This window comes from Bos mutus, chromosome 19 (genome assembly GCF_027580195.1).
Source record: "Bos mutus isolate GX-2022 chromosome 19, NWIPB_WYAK_1.1, whole genome shotgun sequence".
NCBI lineage: Eukaryota > Metazoa > Chordata > Mammalia > Artiodactyla > Bovidae > Bos > Bos mutus.
In genome coordinates this window covers 25,984,815-26,006,589 of record NC_091635.1, presented here as the reverse complement: position 1 = coordinate 26,006,589, position 21,775 = coordinate 25,984,815, and the positions used below count along the sequence as shown (strand labels likewise).

General features: G+C 52.8%; 1 pseudogene; it reads right to left on the bottom strand.

Annotated features, from left to right (window-relative positions):
• Positions 1-1,467: 1,467 nt before the first annotated feature.
• LOC138983945 (small ribosomal subunit protein eS19 pseudogene) lies at positions 1,468-1,905 on the bottom strand (annotated as a pseudogene).
• Positions 1,906-21,775: the final 19,870 nt, after the last annotated feature.

The following is a 21,775-nucleotide window of genomic DNA, read 5'->3' as shown; positions in this document are numbered from 1 at the left end:
TGCTTTCATTTCTCTTGCGTTGAGAACTTGTGAGTGGAATTGCTGGTCACAGGGTAGGTATCTGTTTAACATTTTAAGACCCTGGCAAACTGGTTTCCACAGTGGTTGTAACACTTTACTTTTCCGCCAGCAGTGTATGAGAGTTCCATTTGCTCCACATTCTAACCAACACTTGGTACTGTCATTAAAAAAATTTTTAAAGCTATTCCAGTATTGATATATCACTGTAGTTTTCATGTGCATTTCCCTAATGACTGATAATGAACATCCTTCCATATGCTTATTTGCCGTCTGTATATCTTCATGGTCGAAGTGTTTGTTCAAATATTCTGCCCTTTTAAAAAATTCAGTTATTTGTTTTCTAATGAAGTTTTAGAGTTCTTTATTTATTCTGAATGAAACTCCTTTATCACATACATACTTTGCAAATACTCTCTCTTAGTCTGAGACTTGTCTTTTTATTCCTATAACAGTGTCTTTCAGATAGCAGATAGCTTTAATTTTTATAAAGTCCAATTTTTCAATTTTTTCTTTTAAAGTGTTTTATCTGAGAAATCTTTGCCTAACCGAAGGTGGCAAAGATTTTCTCCTATGTTTTCTAGAAGTTTTATACTTTTGGGCTTATGTTGAGATCTTAGATCAACTTTAAGTTAATTTTTATATATGGCGTGAGGTATTTTATTTTGAATATGGATATCCACTTCTCCCAGAACCATTTGTTGAAAAGATTATCCTTCTTCCCCTTAGACTGCCTTTGCATCTTTGTTAAAAATTAATTAATCATACGTGTGTGTGTCTACTTACAGACTTCCTACTCTCTTCCTTTGGTCTATTTGTCTATCTTGATGCCAACATGCAATAGCTTCCTGATAACCTTGAGTTTATGTAGTGTAAGTCTTTCAACTTGTTTTCTTTTTTATTTATTTAGTTGGCTGCACCGGGTCTTAGTTTCAGCTCCAGTTGAGGTACGTGGCCTCAGTAGCCCTGCAGCATGTGGGATCTTGGTTCCTTTGTAGAGAATCAAACCCATGTCCCTTGCACCAAAGGCAGATTCTTAACCACTGGACTACCAGGGAAGTCCCAACCTGTTTTCTTTTTGAGTGAGGCATTTGTTCTGGAAATGGTTATTTTATTTTATTTATTTATTTGTTTTTGGCTGTGCTGGGTCTTCGTTGCTTCTTGGGTTTTGCTCTGGTAGCAGTGAGTGGGGGGTACTCTCTAGTTACGACGTGCAGCCTTCTCACTGCAGTGGCTTCTCTTGTTGTGAAGCAAGGGCTCTAGGGCACGTGGGCTTCAGTAGTTGTGGCTCCCTGGCTCTAGAGCACAGGATCAACAGTTATGGCCCATGGGCTTGGTTGCTCTGAGGCATGTGGGATCCTCCCTGATCAGGGATGGAACCCCTGTCTCCTGCATTGGCAGGTGGATTCTCTACCACTGAGCCACCAGGGAAGCCCCCAAGCATGTGTTCTAATGCTTCTCATTGGCAGCTGCCTTGTCTGGCATTCTGTCCATATCTCTCTATCTCTGAGATGCCAGCTTGTAACCCCCATTTGCTCTTTGTCCACCATTTTCAGCCCTTCCAGGGCTTGGAGGAATTGGCAGGCCACACTCTTGGAGCCCCAGTGAAGCTGCTAGATGTGATGTGGCTTCTCTGATGTCCCCATAGATCTTGGTCATAGAACCTACCTTGCACATCTCCGGAGATAGAGGTGCAGCACTATGGAAGTCATTCCACAGCTCTCACTGTGGTTAGTAAGGTCTTTATGCTTGGCTATCTTGATGGTGTCTGCCCATCCAAGGACTTTCAGCTTCCTGGAAAAAGGCTGCCAAAGCCCTGATGAACTCCTGCTGGTTCACCTCTTTTACAGTAACTCCAGGCACTGTGGCTTCCTTGCTGCCAGCCATGGGGAAGGGCTCTCCAGTGTTCCCCTCCCCTTTCCTTTTCAAGGTTGCTTTGTCTATTCTAAGTCCCTTGTGTTTCCCTAAGAATTTTAGAATCAGCTTTTCAGTTTCTAAAAAAAATCCTGCTGGGAATTTGACTGGGGTTGTATTGAATATATAGGCTAATTGGGGGAAAATTGACATTTTAACAATATCAAGTCTTCTGATCCATGAGCGTGGTATATCTCCATCTTATTGAGTCTCTTTTGACTTTTCTAAACAAGTGTTTTGTAGTTTTCAGTGTACAGGTCTTATGCATCCTTTGTGAAACTTATCTCTAAGTAGTTCATATTTTTTGTTGCTACTGTACAATTTTTTTTAATTTAAAAATTTTTATTATTATTATTTTTTGGCTGCATCACATGGCATTCAGGATGTTGGGTCCCCACCAGGGATTGACCCCACACACCCTACAGTGAAAGCATGAAGTCTTAACCACTGAACACCAGGGAAGTCCTGGTTTTTTTTTTTTTAATCGCAGTTTCCACATGTTTGTTGCTAGACTGTAGCATTGCTAGACTACTGATTTTGTAGATTGGTCTTACACCTCACATGCATGTGTGCTAAGTTGCTTGAGTTGTGTCCAACTCTCTGCGACCCTATGAACTGTAGCCCCCAAAGCCTCCTCTGTCCATGGGATTCTCCAGGCAAGAATACTGGAGTGGGTTGCCATGCCCTCCTCCAGGGGCTCTTCCCGACCCAGGGATGGAACCCGAGTCTCTTATGTCCCCCGCATTGGCAGGTGGGTTCTTTACCACTAGCGCCTCCTGGGAAGCCCCATCTCACAGTCTTGCTAAACTCATCTGTTAGTTCTAGTATCTATTTTTTTAGGTTCCATCAGATTTTGTACATGGACATTCACACTGTCTTCACATAAAGACAGTTTTAAGTCTTCCTTTCAATTCTAGATGCTTTTCCCCCCTTGCCTTAGCACACTGGCTAGAACTTTCCAGAACACTGAATTGTGATAATGGGAGTAACATCTTTGCTTTGTTCTTGATGTTAGCAGGGAATCTGAGGTCCTGTTAGGAAAAGTCACACTTTAGGTAGCTCCCTCTATGGGGTCTTGGATTCTTCTTCTCTGTTGAGTCTTCCTATTAGTACAATGCAATGTGCTTTAAAACTCCAGTATATTTTTTCTCTGTCATTTTCAAACAGATTTTTGAAGATGGTGTGGTAAACACACGTAGCCTTCCTGAATCAGAAGTCCAGGGCTTTGTCAGGCAAAGGTAAACACAAAAGACTGAAGGTGGAGAGTTAGATGATCTTATAAAACAGAGACTCTGGGCTGAAAAAGGAAAAGAATGAAGACAGAAGGGAGCTGATGGATGGGGAAAACATCTCGGGGTCAATTGTCAGAGGGTTGAAGAACAGTTGTCCAAAGAATAAGTAAACAAAAGGAGGAGAAATGAGGTCAGAGAGGAAAATGTGAGCACTTATAGGTTGGTGAAAATGTCCAGGATGTGAACAAGGGTGTAGGCAGAGGAGACAGTGACTAGACATGTGAAGGTTGTAGAAGGCAGAGGCTGGGACTTTAGAGTTACCCAGGATGCACTAGGGGGTGGGACGCCAAAAGACTTCAATAAACTGAAAAGGCAAGGTCGGTAGACAACACCAGTGAAGACGGTAGAGGGTGGCACAGGGCTTTTACAGAAAGTGACAGAGTGATGGAAGCAGCAGTGGGGAGCTGGGAAGGACCTGATCTCACCTTCCAACCCTGGCCCTACCTCCTGACCCTGAGGTTGGGGATGAGATTGAGTGGGTGGCTGCCCCAAGAAGGGGTGACAGGACCAGCAATACCCTGGGAGATGCAAGACTTTCCCCCTACTTCTTGGGTCCCAGCTCCCCTGCCTTTGGTTACACCTGAAGATTGGAGTCCACCCCTGACTCAGAGCCCAGGGAAAGCAGGGCTGAGCTCAGCTGTCCAGCAGCTAAAAGCAGAGAAGAGCAGAGTCTTTTGTTTCCCTCAGGGGCTCACTTCACTTTTCTGAGCCTCAGTTTTATCAGCTCTAAAATGGAAAGGTTTTAGGGAACTCCTTGGCAGTCCAGACGTTGGGACTCCACCCTTCCATTGCAGAGGGCAGGGTTCAATCCCTGGGTGGGGAATTAAGAACCCACGAGCCATGTGCTGTGGCCAAAAATGAAAAAAAAAGCAACTGTTGTTAATAAATAAAATAGGATTTTATACACAGAGGATTAAATAAAATAAAATAGTGTCCTAAGTGCTTAAGAATGGCCCCAACTATGATTATGTTATATTCCTTAGGTTAGACTCTAATTTCCCTGTTTCCCTGCAAAGAACTCCCTGATTTTGACCAGAAGCCCAACCACCCCTGACTCAGGCTGAATCCACCTCACCTCTTGACAGTAAAGAGCTGGGGCCCATTCCTCAGTGCTGCTTCTGAGCCTTGAAGGTCATCCCTGAACCACCAGCTGTCGCAACCTCTAAGATACTAGCATCACATTTTGGCTGGAGCCGGATGGAATCCACCACAGGACCAGGAGCAGGGGCCGCACGTCCTGTGAGGAGAGGGACCAGGAAGCAAAGTGACCATCCAGGCCACGGGGGCAGTCTAGGCCGGTGTGGCGGGGGAGGACGGAGCTTTGCTGGTCTCGCAGCCCGTGGACAAGGGCTGCTCACCTAGGGGACTTGCAGTGACAGAGTTCATGGCTGGTTACTCTGTGTGAAGCGTCTCCTCTCTGTGATCCTCCTGTTTTCTAGATCCACAAGCAGAGAAGTCCAGAGAGAACTGCCCAAGAACTTGGAGCAATTATGGAGCCTGGCCTCTGTGCCTATGGCTCACTCCCCTCTCAATCCTTGCCTTCGTATCCACCTCAAGACAGCAGACGCTGGCTTCTTTTCCTCTCACCTCCCAACGTCTAGAAGAGGGTCCTGCTTCTCGCAGATGCTCAGAAAACATTTCTTGGTCATTGAAGGACTGTTGGGCACTGTACCAATTGGCTTATATATGTGTGCTCTCTCTCTAATCTTCCCTCATTTTACAGATGAGGAAACTGGGGAACAAAGAAGCTAAGTGCTTAGAAAGGTGAGTAGGTGTGAGAAGAGATCTTGGTTTAAATCCTGCCTCTGCCACTAATTAGCTTTGTGTCCTTGGGCAAGTCACTTTACTTCTCTGAGCCTTGGTTTACTCATCTGAAAGTGGCTCATCTCATGGGATTGGTGTGGGGTCCTAGAGTCCTGGCCCAGGGTGGAGACAGTGAGAGAGGGCTGAAGACTGGGGCTTGAGTCATTTCTTTGGGAGGGAGCCTTGCTTCTTTCCTGGGAGGTGGTGAAAGGTAAAGGAGACAGGTTTGGGAATGGACAGACCTGGATTCTTATCCCATGCATACATTGTGGGACCTTAGGGAAGGGACTTATACTTCTTTATACTTTCCTATTGAAATTTAAATTCAGTTTCCACATTAGTAAAAAGGGGGAAAGCCTCTTGGGTTTATTGTGAGGATTAAATGAGGCCATCTTTCGAGTGCCCATGCTGCTGCTGCTGCTAAGTCACTTCAGTCGTGTCCGACTCTGTGCGACCCCATAGACGACAGCCCACCAGGCTCCCCTGTCCCTGGGATTCTCCAGGCAAGAACACTGGAGTGGGTTGCCATTTCCTTCTCCAATGCATGAAAGTGAAAAGCAAAAGTGAAGTCGCTCAGTCGTGTCCGACTCTTAGCGACCTCATGGACTGCAGCCTTCCATGCTCCTCCATCCATGGGATTTTCCAGGCAAGAGTACTGGAGTGGGGTGCCATCGCCTTCTCCGGCAAGTGCCCATAGTAGGTGATTAATAAACACAGTGTCCAGGTATCCCCTCTACCAACCTTCCAGAAGAATCTCTCCAATGCAGCCTCTGTCCTGACCTTGTCTCCTTTAACCTGGCAAGTCTCTAACAGCTCTATAAAGAGTTCATTTCTCACTTTGGTCTCCCCTTCCCCAATCTTGTTTGCTCCCCAAGCCAGCTGACAGGAAGAGGACATGCTCTAGGTGGCTGGCAGTTTGAAAAGAATGCTTGCTTGCTCACTCACTCCCTGCTCCCCAGCAGGGTGTGACTTGGGTGACTCCTCCCTGTCCGCTGCTATGGGTTCTTTCTGAATCGTGGCACTTAAAAGCCTCATGGTCACATGCAGGGCGCACCCAAGCTTCTTATCTGGGCATTCACCATTAACAGCCCCTTCTCCAATGTTAATCTACCCCCATCCAGTCTCTCTTGCTGCCATTCCTGCTCAGCCTTCTATACCCCCCATCTCCCACCTCAAGCATGCCCCTCGGCTGAGAACACCCTCCTCCATCTTCTCCACCCAGTAAAGTCCTGCTCTCTTTTCAAGGCCCACCTCCAATATCAATTCTCTCTAATAAAGCCTTTCAGACCCATTTCTCTGCAGGAAATTGCTCAACCTCCAGGCTGGCCATACATACTGTTCACAGGGGCAGCGGGATGGAGTCCAGGGGTGACAGCTGTTCAGCTCTGGCCTCTCTGGGAGGAGGGCAGATATGACTGGCCTCCTGTCCATTTCCCTTCGCCCCTACCCCTGTCCAGGCAGCTGAACATAGGCGCAGAGCCCTCCATGGCCCCTGTGCTTGCCCCACCCCCCACGTGGGCTCTGAGCCCCAGAGGTAGCAGGTGTACCTTTCATCCGGCAGGAAGGCTCCGACTCCACCCCACTTGGCTGGGTGCGAAGCTGTGTAGTACAGATGGGGATGTTGAAAATATCCGTGACATATTCCAAACTGGCCTACTTTCCTATCACGAGAGTCTGAGACGGAGACGGGCGAGGATGAGTGAGATGGGAGCTTGGGACCTGTTCCCACCTCCTTCTTCCTCTCCCGGCTCACTTGTTAGACAGGAGAGGGGTTTGCAACCTCTTTCAGCCATCTCAGCCCGGTTCTGGGGCCATGTAGTTGGGGTGTGGTGGGGAGGCAGGCTTGGAGGAGTGAGGCTACAGTGGGCCTGGGGAGGTGGGTAGAGGAACCAAAGCCTGGGTCCTCTCTTGGGAAGCTTCCAGCCTCGGAGGCAGGACAGTGGAGGTCATCTCATTGGACCTGGGGGCTGAAGGCTTGGATTCTAGCCCTGGTTCACCTGTGAAGACTCAGGCAAGTTTCTTAACCTCTCTGGGCTTTGCTTTTCTCATCAGCAAAATGAGCTACTCAATCCTTGCTTTCCCTCCTTGAACACTTGAGTATGGGGTTGCTTTGAAGACTGTTAAGGGCCCTGCTTTAATTAATCCACTTCTCCGCCTTTCCACCTTGGCTAGGCTGTGCCCCGACATAGTGGTTTAAGGGGTCACCAGTTCCAGCCTTTGGCCTCCCAGCAGGCCTGGCAAGGCCTCCACCCTTAATCCTGGCTTAATGATCCCTGAGTAGGGAGTCACCTACTGTCCCTGCCTAGTGCCAGGACTGTGCCTTGGACAGGAAGTTCACAGTGGGAGCTAACGTCAGTCTCTCTTGCTGACATGGAACCCTTTGGATGTCCTCTGGCTTGTCTCCTTCATATATGAAATGATCATTATTTTAGATTTTCTCTTTTGGGGCTAGAAAGAGAAAGTGAAGCCGCTCAGTCATGTCCGACTCTTTGCTACCCAATGGACTGTAGCCGGTCAGGCTCCTCCATCCATGGGATTCTCCAAACAAGAATACTGGAGTGGGTTGCCATTTTCTTACATCCCCTTTTTCCCTGTTTCTCAAGATGGGCAGAATCCTTGGGGCATTTTTCTGATTCTGAGAAGCTGAATGTCTTCCTGCTTACAGATCCCTTGCCCAGTTTTGGATTCTCCCAGGAATGGGGTAGGGAGGTTGTTCACGTCTCTGCCTTAGTTTTTCCCAGTCACACACCACAAGAGAAATAAGTGGCCAAATTGGGAAAAACTGGTTGCTATGGTGCCACTTCCCTGAACTGGGTTCAATCCCTGGGTCAGGAAGATCTCCTGGAGAAGGAAATGGCAATGCACTCCAGTATTCTTGCCTGGAAAATCCCATGGACGGAAGAGCCTGGTAGGCTACAGTCCATGGGGTTGCAAAGAGTCGGACATGACTGAGCCATTTCACATGGTGCCATTAGTCAGGGCGAAACATACCCCTTATCCAGCTATTCTGCTTCTAGGAATTTATTGTACATACAAACTCACATTGTGTAAAATAAAGTAACTAGCAGGGTGTCTCTTGCACCACAGCCTAAACATCTGTCAACAGGGCACCTTCATACGTGCTTGTGCAGAACAATCTCTAGTTTATGTTGCTGAGTGTGTATTGTCTGCTGCCATTTGGATAAAACAACACAAAAGAAATGCTTGTGAACATATAGGCAGGCCCTGAAAGACCAAAGAAGCTGGGAATGATGTTTGTTTCTGGGCCTGGAGCTGGGTGACTGGGAACAGAGGCAGTGACAGGGAAATTGACTTTTCCTTTTGCACCTTTTGAATTTTGCATCACATACAAATAGAATTTTCTATTAAACAACCAATCAAGGACTTCCATGGTGGTATACTGGATAAGAATCTGCCTGTCAATGCAGGGGACACAGGTTTCATCCCTGGTCTGGGAAGATTCCATGTGCTGCGGGGCAACTAAGCCTGTGCCTTGCTACTGAGCCTGTGTGCCTGGAACCTGTGCTCCTTAACAAGAGAAGCCACCGCAGTGAGAAGTCCATGCACAGCAAAGAAGACCCAGGGCAACCAAAACCCATACAAAACAAACAAAAAAGAAAACCAGTCAAATTAATTTTTCCAGCCCTTAAAGTCTTGTACGTATTAATATTTGGCCCCAGTCATATACCAGTGGTTTTTACTGAGAAAGTCTGACCTCTAATAAGGCGAGTGAAGTCATGGATGGATGGCGCAGGGAGTGGTATACAGGCCTGGGTCCTATCTTGGGAAGATGCCTGAAGCTCCCCCAGCATGGAAGGAGGGCACATAGAGGCGCAGCCACAGGAGGACCCCAGAGAATCAGGGCAGCAGGTTGCCCTGAATCCACAAGCACAGATGCTCTGGAGGGTGGAGAAGACGGGGGGACCAAGAGGATGAAAGCTCTGTCCCTAGAGAAGCAAACCAGATGGTCACAAATAAAGCTAAGTGAGTGTTAAGAAAACCCAGGGGACAGGGACTGTCAGCTAGAATGTTTGTGTCCAAGTGCCTGTGTGTGAGGAGGGCAGGGCTGGAATTGGGAAGGCTTTATTGAAGACGTGGAACTTGAGCTGGGCCTGAAAGTGGGTATCAGGTGTCTACAGGTGCAGAGGAAGGAAAGGACAACCCCAAGGTGGGGAACAGTATGGACAAGGGCATGGAGTGTAAAGGGAAGACACAGGACGTGTGTATATGTGAGTATTATTGCTGGAGGTAGCCAGAGATGAGGCTGCAAAGAACGGGGCTAGAGCAAAACATTTCCAGCTGTGAACTCAGGTTGTTTTTTATAAAACACTGCAAAAATGGTCATGCACTAGGAAGTGTGGCAATGTCAAATCATGATAAAGTTTTCTCAAAGATGAGTCTTCATTTCTGTACTCATCTTGTGGACAACACTTTGAGAAGCCCTGCCCTAGGGGTCCTAGGATGGGCTGCAGAGGTCAGGGAGGCCCACAGATTTCTTGCAGCTGGTCATGTATATTCATTTGTTTAGGGAAGGGGGCAAAGCTTTTGTCAGGACCTCAAAAGGTTCAAGATCTCCAAAGGACACAACCCTCAGCTCTAGGGAATGGTCACTGAAGGTCTTTGAGCAGAACGATCTAGTGAGGCTTTAGAGCTGAGGGGAGCAGAAAATGTGCCTGATTCAGCCTGAGACCCCTTCCTTCCCTGCCCCTATCCAGAGAGGCTAGCCCAGGGCCAAGCTCAAGGGAAAAGGATTTGGTGGGGAGTCAAAGATGCCAGAGAACAAGGGGCCCATTTAGGGGGTAATTAAAATAATCTGTGGGAAAGAAAACCGGAGGACTTTTTCAAGCTATGTTTGGAGCAAGATGATCAGGGAGGGGTGGGCCAGCCTCGAGGGCAGATGGCACGATGTTAGCTGAAGATGGGAAGCTGAGCTCCTCAACACTTGATCAGGCGTCTGCTGCCTGCCTGGGAAGCAGGAACCTGAAAGGGAGGCTCCCTTGGGATGGGAGCCAGGCAGAGCAGGAGGCTGTCAAGATGCAGTCTGGGTCCAAAAGAACTGCATCCCGGGGGCCTGTGAGCATCTTCCAAGTGTTCAGAGTGGATGCTTGGTGCCTCAAACCCTGGGGAGTGGCTGTAACTCACGTGGGCACAAGCTTCTGTTTCCAAAAAAAGTAGACTCTGAAATCTGCAGATGGGTCTACTTAATGAACTCCCTGAAAAAATGTCTACTACATTTTTTTTTTGAGGTGAAATTCACCTAACATGAAATTCACCATTATAAAATGAACAACTCAGTGGCATTTAGTGCATTCACCATGTTGAGCAACCACCACCTCTATCTGGTTCCTAAACATTTTCCCAAAAGGAAATCCCATATCCATTAGGCAATTGCACCCCATTTCTTCCTTCTCCAGACAAATCTCTATGGATTTACCTATTCTGAATATTTCCTATAAATGGAATCATACAATACCTGACCTTTTGCATCTGGCTTCTTTCACTTAGCACAGTGTTGAGGTTCATCCACATTGAATCGTGTATTAATACTTTATTCCTTTTTATGAAAGAATAGTATTCCATTGTATGGATACATCACAAATTGTTTATTCATCCATTGAAGGACATTTGGGCTGTTGGGTCATATAGTAATTATATGTTTATGTTTTTCAGGAATTGCCAATTTCCTATAGCTACTGAACCATTTTATATTCCCACCAGCAATAGATGAGTTTCATTATTAAATAGATAATTCTGTGACCCTGGAAGGTGGAGAGGGTTTCCAGGTGCTACCATGGATAAAATAAGTGAGGGTGATCCAGTGCCCACCATAGGCTTATAAGGCTGGTTGGCAAGTCTGGGAAGGATGCTGGCTAGAGTTGGAAGGCTGTCTTTCCTTTCTTTCCCAAAACAGGTAGATCAGGTGGTGAAGTCTAGAGCCTAAAAGCCAGCTGGGTATGGTCCTGCAGGAGAGGGGCCTGTGGTCCGCCTGGGCCCCAGTGGCTCCAATATGTCTTCTCAAGGAGAGATGCAGAGCACCTTCTTTCTCCCTGCTCTAGTCTGGTCTTCTCATCTTTCTTCTCTCTTCGCTTTCTGTGTCTAGGCAACTGAGTAGGAAGGAAGGAGGTGGGATGCTACATGCATGTTCGTGGACTCCATCCACAAGCCCCTCTGTCTACTTAGGCCCCAGGAGGTCATCCAAAGTGAGATGGGGTGCTGGGACCCCTCTTCCTCACCTTTATTCCCTCCTCCTCCTATGAGAGGGGACCCACTGGCTTCTGCAGCACCAGTATGGCGCATGTAGCTGGGGAGCAGGAGATCCAGCTCTGGCCATCTGCAGCCCTCAAAGGTCAAGGTCAGGGGAGGAAGGAATCACCAGGGGCACTTATGGTGGCGGGGTTGGCTTTGGTGCTGGCTTAAGGAAAGGAGGGGGAGGTACATTCATCTGTGTTACAGAGTTCTCCTGGACACTCCTGTCCAACAGGCCCTGCGGTGGCTTGCCAGGTGAGCACCACTAGCAGGCAAAGCCTGACACTGGGCAAGCAAGAAGGCGGTCCCGACCTCACTGGTTCTCAAAGTGTGGTTCCCCCGCAGCAGCAGTAGCATCAGCAGTAGCCACAGTAGAGAACTTTGTCAAAATGCAAATTCTCAGACCCCCTCCTCAGACTTACTGAATCAGGAACTTTGTCACAAGTCCTCCAGGTGATTCTAATTCTTGCTTTGGTTTAAGAACCGCTGCCCTGCCCTGAGGGAGAGTCCTAGTTAACAGAGAGGGACTCAGTGCTCCCAGTCTGATGGGAGAGACAGGACACTCGCTGGCCATCTGACAGGGAAGACAGAGTCTAGTGCTCAGAAAATTCTCAATCAGAGGGGGACACCTAGGTTTCTCAGTGCAAGTCCCTCTAGTGGGGTCCCTCCCTGCTGGAAGCACCACCATGAGTTTCTTTGGAGGGAGCTGGCTACACTTAGGACCCCAGAGAAACCCCCTCTCTTCCACTTTTTCTCGCCATTCTTCAGAAAGCGGGTTTGATGTGCTAATGAGGACATCAATTATTGAGCTTCATTAGCATTCATTACAATAACAAGCAAGGGAGAGGGGACCGCAGGGAACAGAGGAGGGTCTTTTAAAACTTCCTGCCATTTACTCCTCTCCTTGGAGTGGGAGGGGGGATGGGAGAGTGAGGCACACTGGAGGAGAGGCTCGGGGTTCCTGGAGACTGGGCTGTGGTCAGAAGAAAGTAGCCTCCACCTCCTCGGCTCCCCAACCCAAACCAGCCCCAGAGGCCAGCTCACTGCCCTGGTCACTCCTTCCTGGGAAGAGGGCTCTTCACAGCCCCCTCACTGCCTTTGGGCCACCCTGGTGGAGTCTGGATGATCCAAATGGGGCTTATGATGTGCCCTAGCCAGACAGTCACCCTCCTGGCAGGGTGCTTTCTCAGGGATCTGGGCTGGGGGCCTCCAAGTTGGCTGAATGAGCAGTTTGGGGTTTCCCAGTATCATTTTTCACATCACCTTTTCCCTTGTGGCTTTCCCTAGAGACCCGTGTGCCCCTCAGCCCACACCAGGCCCCTTCTCCCTCTTCCTGACCAGATGTTTGTCCAGGTGCAACCCTGGCTCTGAACACCCTTGGGGAAGGAGAAGTGACGCTGAGAATTCTCACTTCTAGGGTGCTCCCTCATAACTTTGCTCCCTTGGTCTGGGTGGAGTGAGAAGGGCCAGGTGGGTGGTTACAATCTGCTGCTGATCTGCTGTTCCAACATCTCAAACAAGCCAGCAGCCCCCTCCCAACCAAGAGGCAGCCAGAGATGCAGGGAAGACCAGAGGGAAGTTACCTGTTGAGGAATGAGGGTGGGGGTGGGGTGGCACCTGAGGCATCTCAGGTGGAGGCAGCTGGCACATTTCTTGTGCCTGGGCACCATGCCAGCTTCCAGGAGCAATTCTGGTCTCTCAGCTGGAGAAATAATACCTGTGTTTCGCTCGCTCTGATCAGAGGCGATGGCTTCCTCCAGACTTCTCCCTAGGAGAAGGAGCCTTGGCTTTTGAGATTGGATAGGAAGGGGAGCAGGGACCTATCTTCCCTGGGGGGGGTGGGGGCGGAGGATTTGTTGCTGCTATTGTTCAGTCGCTAAGTCACGTCTGACTCTGCGACCCCTTGGACTGCAGCACACCAGGCTTCCCAGTCCTTGACCATCTTCCAGGAGTTCGCTCAAAGTCCTGTCCAGTGAGTCGGTGATACTAGAGGATTGGGCGGGGTCAATGAGGGTGGCTGGTGTTAGACCATCTGCCCTCAGGCTCATCTCGGGCCTCAAGGGTCTGTGTTTCCATTCACATTCAAGTGGAGGAAATCCTGGATTGAGGGGAGGAGGGGTCCAAATGAGCTCACAGCTATGAAGATGATCACAAATGTTGAGGATCTGTCTCTAACAAGTGAGCCACACAAAAAATGCTACCTGAATCTGACTTAAGCCCCTCACTAGGGAGTGGCCTTCGTGATGTGGGAGGTCACCTTAGGGTAGTGACTGATGCATGCATTATCCTGCTAACACGTTTGAAATTATTCCCAGTCTCTGGGGGCTAATTCATAGAGTCCCCCTCCCCAAGTCCCCAAGCCCGTGGCTTATTGGAATCTAGTGTAAAGGCCAGAAAAACTTCCATGTGACAGGACAAGCATCTTTCCAGTCTTCATCCAGGGGATAATGCCCAGGTCCTCAACTCTGACATAAATAACTAGTCTTAAGCTTCAGTCATGTTCCTGTGCCCACCCAGTTCTCTTCCTTTCCTTTAAGTTCATGAGAGTGTGTCAGATGTTAGGCCTCACCTTCAGGCAGCCCACTAGGTTAGGAGATGGTGGTGGTGATATAAAAGGAGGCTGGGAGCTTTGGAGTCAGGCATGTCTGGATTTGAATTTCATCTTTGCTACTCTTAAATTAGGCAAGTGGTTATGCCTCCCTGATCCTCAACTCCTTTCTCTCTGAGACGGGGCTGAAAACAGCCACGTTTGCAGGGTTGTTGAGATGCTTAAATTACAGAATATGAATAAAGCATATTAGGTGGCATGGCGGGGGGGCTTCCCCTTTGGCTCAGCAGGTAAAGAATCCATCTGCAATGCAGGAGCCACAGAAGACACAGGTTTGATCCTTGGGTCAGGAAGATGTCCTGGAGGAAAGCATGGCAATCCACTCCAGTATTCTTGCCTGGAGTATCCCATGGACAGAGGAACCTGGCAGGCTACAGTCCACGGAGTTGCAAAGAGTCGGACACGATTGAACTGACTTAGCATGCATGCATATTAGGTGGGCACAATATGGAGGAGAGGAGACCTTGTCTCATGGGGGGCTAACCTGAGGGGGAAGGGAGGGGCAGCATCCTGTGTGGTTGAGTTGGGGACCTGAATGGAGGAGGAGGAGCAGCAGCATCAGTCCCTAGCCTCTGGGCTCTGAGAGGTTTGGGAGGTGGTGTCCACACAGCTGAAGGGAAGCCATCCCTCCCCTTGCCGACCCCGCCTCTACACAGGGCCTGCTGCCTCCCATGCCCATCCTGGGCAGGCAGCCAAGCCGGGAGCTGGATGAGTGCCCACAGCACGCTCAAAGGCCAAAAGATGGGCACCATCCAGTTGGCAGAGGGAGAGGCAGCTGGCCCAGGAGGGGAGAAGTCAGGGAGCCGACTGCTGGGGTCGTGTGCCCAGACGGTGTGTCCAGGACGTGCTTGGCTGCCCTCCTGAGCTGTCTGTCTGGAGCCCCTCCTCTTCCTACCCTGGCCTGGCCACCTAAGTTACTGTAGCTGGAGGGAGATTTCTAAGGGGCATCAGAGTTGCCCTGAGCCAGGCAGTGTGCTTGGCTCAGGGCAGGCCTGGGGGCGGGAAGGAAAGTGGAAGAGAGAGCCTGGATTAAGGCTGCAATTGGGTAGACCAGGAAGTGGGGAAACCGGTTTGTCATTGGGCTGCTTGGGGTGGGGTCTCCTCTTCTGCCTCTCGGCCTGCCTGCCACTCTGCCTGGTGGCCTACAGCGAAGAGAGGTACTGTGTCCCTTCCTTGCTCATCTAAGCTGGCTTTGGGAATGCCAGGAGGAAGCAAAAGGGGTAGGGGTCTTGGCCCACTTTCCCCTCCCCAAGAGAAGTTTGGAAGAGAGGCGACAGGACAGAGAACCCGAGAGAGAGAGGTAGCAAGCAACCAGGATGGGAGGAGGGGACAGTCACCTGGAGAAGTCTGTGGAGCCAACAGGTAGGCTATGGTGGGACAAGGAGTGGGTGGGAGTAGGGCAGGGGTGGGGTAGAGCTGGCGCTTTGCAGCCTTTTTGGAGGTGACTACGATGTCGCCAAGGGAGGTGTGAGAAGGGGCAGGAGCTAGAGCGCCCTCTTTTGGGGTCCTACTTGGCAGATGGGCAGAGACTCCCCTCACTCACAGCGCCGGCCCCTGCAGTTTCAGCAGACGCCCGCAGGAGGGGCCGCAACCCGAGCTGGGGAAAGGGGGGTGGGAGGAGACAGCCCAGCAGGGGGCGCCGGGGGACTGGGTCCCCTTGGCCGAGCCAGGTCTAAGGAGGGGACGAGGGGAGCGTCCCGGGAGAGGAGGGTCCAGACTCTCTCTGCATAGGGAGCTGAGCTGCGGAGGTCACCTTGGCTGAAGAGTAACCCCTGGTCCCTCCCTGCCCCGTACCTCCCCCAATGTTTCTTCATCCCACGGCCCGCCAGGGTTTGGAGAACAAGTTCCCACACCCTCGAGATGCACCCCTCTCCTTCGAGGCCGGCTCCCGGCTTTAGGCAAAGTCTCTATCATGGCTTGAGGACTGCTCAGGGTATGAGAAGCAGGTGCAGCGGGGCGGGAGGCCTGAGCGCGCCCCGCATCCGCTGCCCGGCCACGAGCCGCGGGATCCAGCAGTGCAACTGGAGGGCGAGAGGCGCCGGCCCCCTCCCCTCCCGGCTCCCTGCCACCCCAGAGGCCCTTTGTACGTTCCAGCCACACGCGCGTGCCCGCGCCGCGCGCGCTCCCGGCCGCAGTGACACACCCGCACCGGCCCCCGCGCGCGCGCGCGCACACACACACACACACATACACACTCGCTCTCGCACACTCGGTGACACGCCCGCGCGCGCGCGCGTACCCACACGCCCGGCCGCCGGCGCCCTCCCAGCTGGTCCACCCCGGCGGGGCCCGCGCCCCCGGCCCGCCCGCCTGGCACCGCGCCCCAGGGCTGGGGCCCAGCGAGGAGCCCGCGAGGCGGCGAGAGGGCAAGCGCCAGGCAGGCCGGCCCGGGGCCCCCGCCCCCCGCGCCCCCGCCCGATGGGGAACGCTCCGTCCCAAGGCATGTCCCTGTCTCTCTCCTTCCTAATGTGCCTCCATGCTTAAGTGGAAGGTATTTCTGTTTTCTTTGTGTGTTTTCCCCTCGGCCGGGGGCGGGGGCGGCGACCGGGCCGGGGAGGCGGTGGCCGGCGGGGCAACGGGTGCTCGGGTCGCAGGTGTGTGGGGGGCAGGGGACCGCGGCGCGCCGGGCTCGGGAGAAGGAACGGGCGAGAAGAGTGCTGGGTCCAGAGAAGGGGTCCGGCATTGGCGAGGCTGGAGACCGGGTGGGGAGGGCCTCGTGAGGCCCGGGGAAGGGAGCCCCAGAGAGGTGGGGGGTTCAGTTTTAAAGAGGTTTGTGCGGGGCAGGGAAGGAAGGAGAGAAGAGAAAGGGGGGATGGATGGTGAAGAGAGTGGGGGAGGGAGTGGTCCATCCGAGGTGGATGAAGAGGAGGATGCCGAGAGGCGAAGGGGATGGAGAGGTGGTGGGAGCATCAAGGGCCTCTCATTCCCCCAGGTCCCAGAATGGGGTGCACGCCCTTGGATGGTGGTGGTAGGCGCTTTGCGCCAGCCCCCCAGGGAAGGAAGGGGATGAATGTATTCTGGGATTGGCTGTGTTGCCAGGATACCAGCCTGTGTTCCCGCCCCTTTCCCCTTTCCTTCCCCCCCACACCTCCCCACCCTCCCGTCACCTCGAGGCCCTAGCCCTGGAGACCTGGGAGCCTAGGTAGCAAGGTAGCAGTTGCAGAAACTGGGGACCCGCTCCCCTCTCGACTGGCGGGTAGGGAGGGGCCACGAGAGGGAATGACTGGGGGAGGGGCCATGTGATCTTAAGTCCGGGTGAAGAGGCCAGAGGGCGAGAGAGGGCGCCCCCAGCTGGGCAGAGCGTCTAGGGTGAATGAGGAGGTAGGGACTGAGGGAAGCTGAGCGGCAGAGGGCGGGGCTGGGGAGGGGCCGCGCTAAGCCCCCCCTCCCCTCCCACGCACCCCCTTGCTACGTCAGAAGCTCCTGGGCCAGCTCCGAGTCCTGTCGGTGGGGGCAGCAGGATGCTGGTGGAAGCAGAGGGGGCCGGCCGGGTGCCTCCGCAGCTCGGCTGGCAGGGCCCGGCGGGGCGTGTGCGGCTGCTGGTGCAAGCCCCCCCGCCCCACCCCTCCCCATGCAGCCCTGGCAGTGCCTCCGGCGCTTTGCCCTGGCCTGGTGGGAGAGGACAGCGGAGGGCAGAGCCCGATCTCCCAGGGAGGAGGCCGGACCGAGGGACCCCGGGGGCCGAGGGGAGCCAGGTGAGCAAGAACAGGGAATGTGCGAGGAGATCCCAGACTGGCAGTCCCTTTTCTCCAATACTAGGGAACCAGCAGGTCTTGTAGCCCCCAACTTGAAGGGAAGTGGGTTCCTTGATGGAGCCTTACAGAAGATGTTCGAACTCCTGTTGTTTTGGGAGGGGAAAAACAGATGAGGGCTGGAAGAGGGGATAGGTAATCAGACTTCTAGGCTTGTGAGTCTGAATATTCATTGGTGTTGAGTTTGAGCACTTTGGGGCGGGGATAGGATGCCTTCTTTCCAACTCTGAATACCTTGGTCTGGGTGACCTTGAGCCAACTGCTTTGCTATCTAACTCCGTGCCTCAGTTTCTCATATTCCCTTCCCTACCCCTCTTGCTGTCTTAAAGAACTGATGAGGCGTTTGATGGAGACTGTCCCTGTGAAAATGTGGGGCTCCGTCATCACTGGTGGCAGCTGTGGTGGTGGTGGTTTCTGGCATGGTTGTGAGTTTATGTGTGAGGTCTTCTGCTGGTTGGGGCCACTGTGGGCAAGTGTCAGGGTCCGGCATTCATACAGGAAGGAAGGCTCCAGGCAAGCTGGGAGTTGTTGAGGCAGAGACTTAACTGGTGGCCTAGTGTAGAAGCAAGGGATGAGGCATAAGGGGAGGGGGTTCCAAGAATAAGATTCCCCCTCCACCCAGACTGCCTGGCACCCAGGCACCGCTGGCAGCGAGTGCAAAGGCTTTGCCCTGGCTTCCTGCCACCGTGCCTTGGGGACAAGAGGGTCTTTGTCCAGTGCCCCCCCCCCACCCCAGCCCTGCTCCTTCCGCCCTTACCATGATGGCCAGTTCTCTGTGATGACCCTCAGGGCTGGGATGGAGATGCAAGTGTGCTCTGGAGATCTGGAGGAAGCAGCTGTGGTCTTCAGGCAGTGCTGAGTGGAGACCGGGAGCCCTCCTAGGGGAAGGTCCCTGGGAATTGGGAGGCTTGCCCCCCCCCCACCCCGCTCCATGCTTTCTGCTTGCCTCCTTGTCTCCTTGCCTAATGAGGAGGGGATGGTGTCTGGGGTCTTCATGGCCTGATTCCTGCTGGGAATCCAGGGTTCCAGGTCTCTTAAATATGTACAGGGTACAGAGTAGGGTGCTGTGATGCAAAGCCTCAAGTGATCTCTCTTTTCTGTCTGGCCAGGGACCCACCCTGGAAAAAAGGTTTAATTAGAACCATTGATTCCTTCTTTGGCTGTGGGCATTGATCTCACCGGTGTGGTCAGAGCTGGGGCTAATGGGGGCACGGCTGCCCAGTTCGAACAGGGAGGGGGCTGGGCTCTTGGAGGTATCACATCTGTTTTAGTCCCGTCTCCACTCCAGTTTAGGTCTTGGGGAAGGAAAGGAGACGGGGTTTTGACCTGAGGGAGCTGTGTTTGGAGTCCGAGGATCATCCGGAGTAGTGGGGCCAGGCTCTAGAAGGGAGGGGCTGCTCCATTGGAAGCGAGACAGTAGGCCCTTGAGGGGGCAGGCAGAGAGTTCAGGGATGGATCTGGAGCTTGCCATGAAAGCTTTGCTTTCGAGGAATCCCAAGCACTTATCTCCTCCAACCCCTGGCAAGGAGATCCCATTTCTTCCTTCGTTTGTGTCTTCAAGGTCCAGAGAGGGACAGAGACTGCCTCCGAGGCCCAGTGGGCCTGCATCTGGCTTCTGAGCCTGGCAGTCTGACCAAACAGCCCCTGACTAGGCACAGAGAGCCGAGGGTGAGACTCATGGCAGCCTCCCACTGGCCTCTGGGTTTGGTGGGATGTGGGGGACAGGTTGTGCCCCCCTAGGCCCTGGCTGCCTGTTGTGGGTGGGCTGGTGCAGGTGCAGGCTTCAATGAGCCACTCAGATGCTCTTTGAAGAATCCCTTGTTGGCTTCCTAGGGCCCATTCGAGCAAAGATAATAAAAATCTGGCCGTCAGCGGGTTTGAGGGCTGCATTTGCTTCCCCTTCTTTCATTCCCAGCTCTGAAAAGCGGAGATGAAGGCTTTGGATTTGGCTGGGAAGCTGCGCTTGCCTGCCCCGAGGGAGGGAGGGGAGGAGAGCGGAGGGAGGCAGAGAAGGGAGGACCGATTTCCTGGCAGCCGGGGGATTTGCTGGGGAGGTGGGCAGAGGGGCAGGGACGTGGTCCCAGACTCCCTCGGGCCTCGATGGGGCTCCCATGACCCTCAGCCTGGCTCCAGCCTTATCCTTCAGGTCTGGAGACTGGGAGCACCCCCTCAGCTCCACTGTTCCTACATTCACCGCTCTGCTCCTCAGGCTCTCCGCTTTCTTCCCCAGTCCCCTCCACCCCTCCATCTCTCCCACTCTGCCCTTCCTGGGCTCTCTCCTTTGTCTCCCTCACTCGACTCCTGAGTCTCCCTTTTTCTCCCCGTCTGCCCCCTCCGATCTGTCTGTCTGTCTTCTTTCCGTAGCATCTGTCCTGCTTTCTAGGACCGACTGGAAGGCTGAGAAGCCAAGTTGGTGGGGAGTGGGGGAAGGGAGCTGTAGCCACAGAAGGGATGGGCTTGAATGGACTATTATGGTCTGTCAGGTGTCATAGTTACCAGAGGCCAGGCGGAAGGGGGCTGCTGAGCACTTAGAGATGTGTGTGTGGTGAGGGCGCTGTCCCCCTCCCCGCACACAGCGGGCACCTTGCCCTGACATTGGGCTTTAGACACTCAACTTCTCCTGCCACCTACTGCCGTTTGGCTGACGGGAAATCAGTGCCTCGGCACCCTCTGGCCCCGTCACCCCTCTGGTCACCCACTGCCCCAGGCATCATTGCCACCCTGGCCCACGGTTCCCCCACACCCCCTACCCAGGCTCAGATGGGGAAGGGAGGTGGCCAAGGGAACCCTGTACAGACCCTGAGACCCCTGCACCATCCTGTAAGCCCCCCAGATGGAAAACAAGACTGTCATGGAAAGAGCACTGGGCTGAGTAAAGAGACCTTCTTAGGATCCTTCGTTAGCGCCCAAATGTCCGCGTGACCTTGAGCAAGTCCCTTCCTGGCAAGGGCCTCTTTCCTCACCTGTGAAATAAGGGGGCGGGCTGGGTCCTCTCCAAGGTCTCTTCTGTCATTCCACTGATGTTGTGTCTCTCTTCTGGGTGATTTGCATATGCTTTGCATACATTAATGGTGCCTGCTCGAAGGGGGAGGGTGCCGCCCACAGGGACCAGAGTCCAACCCACCACTCAGATTCCCCTTGCCCATTGGCCCAGGCTGTCACTGCAGGAATCTCCCAGAGGGAAGGAAGCTGGTGGGGGGGGGGGTGTCTGAGAATTCCCTAGGGAGGTGGCTCCTGTGTTCCAGCCCTGGCTAGAGGCAGAATAGGGGGGTAGCCCTGGTGGAGGGGACCCCTGTCCTTGTCAGTCCTGCTCCAAAAAGTCCAAACAGGAAAGCCAAGTGGTGTGAATTCACTGCAGTTGCTTGTGGCTACCACTGGTTGTATGAAATCCCAGTGAGATGGGCAGAGGGGCTTGGAGGTCTGCGTCCTCTGTTCTCAGGGCCTAAGTACCCTCTACATGCCAGGAGCTTAGCTAAGTGTAAGAGTCCCTCTCTCTCTGGCTTCAGCTGCCTCCCGCAGCCCAGGACAGGTCCGGCCATCTTATGCCCCTACTCACTTCTGCTCAGGCACCTGGGCTCTAGGTATATGTGGGTAGGAACTTGGACCTGAGAGATGGTCACCGAGACCAGGATCATTGCATATCGGGCGCTGCCCGGTCAGCACACTGCCTGACCTCACGGGCCTCCTCCCCTGCCACCTGCTAGGTGCTGTGTTTGGTACAGGCCAGTGTCCTGCATCTCAACCCTCAACCTGCCTCAGTTTCTTTCACCCATACCCTCATAATGCCATCACATGGGGCAATACTGGGGTAAAGGTTGGCAGCCTCAGAAACCAATACTGGGGTTTCTGAAGACAGGAGCAAAAATCACCTCTCCACCGCCACAGAGGACGGACCAGAGGAAATGCAGCAAGAGGGATCCAGGTTAGATTTAGTCTCAGGGAGGAACTGGCCCAGCAGGCAAATTAGTTTCTGACTACAGAATTGTTGTGAAGCTTAATGAAACAACAGATGAAAATTTCCAGCACAGTGCCTGTCACATAAGAAACAATAAATGGTATGGGGAGGGGATGGCTGTCTCTGAACGCAGTGGAGACCCTCCCCTAACCCGAGGTGCAGGAGTTTGCAGGGAATGAGAAGCTGG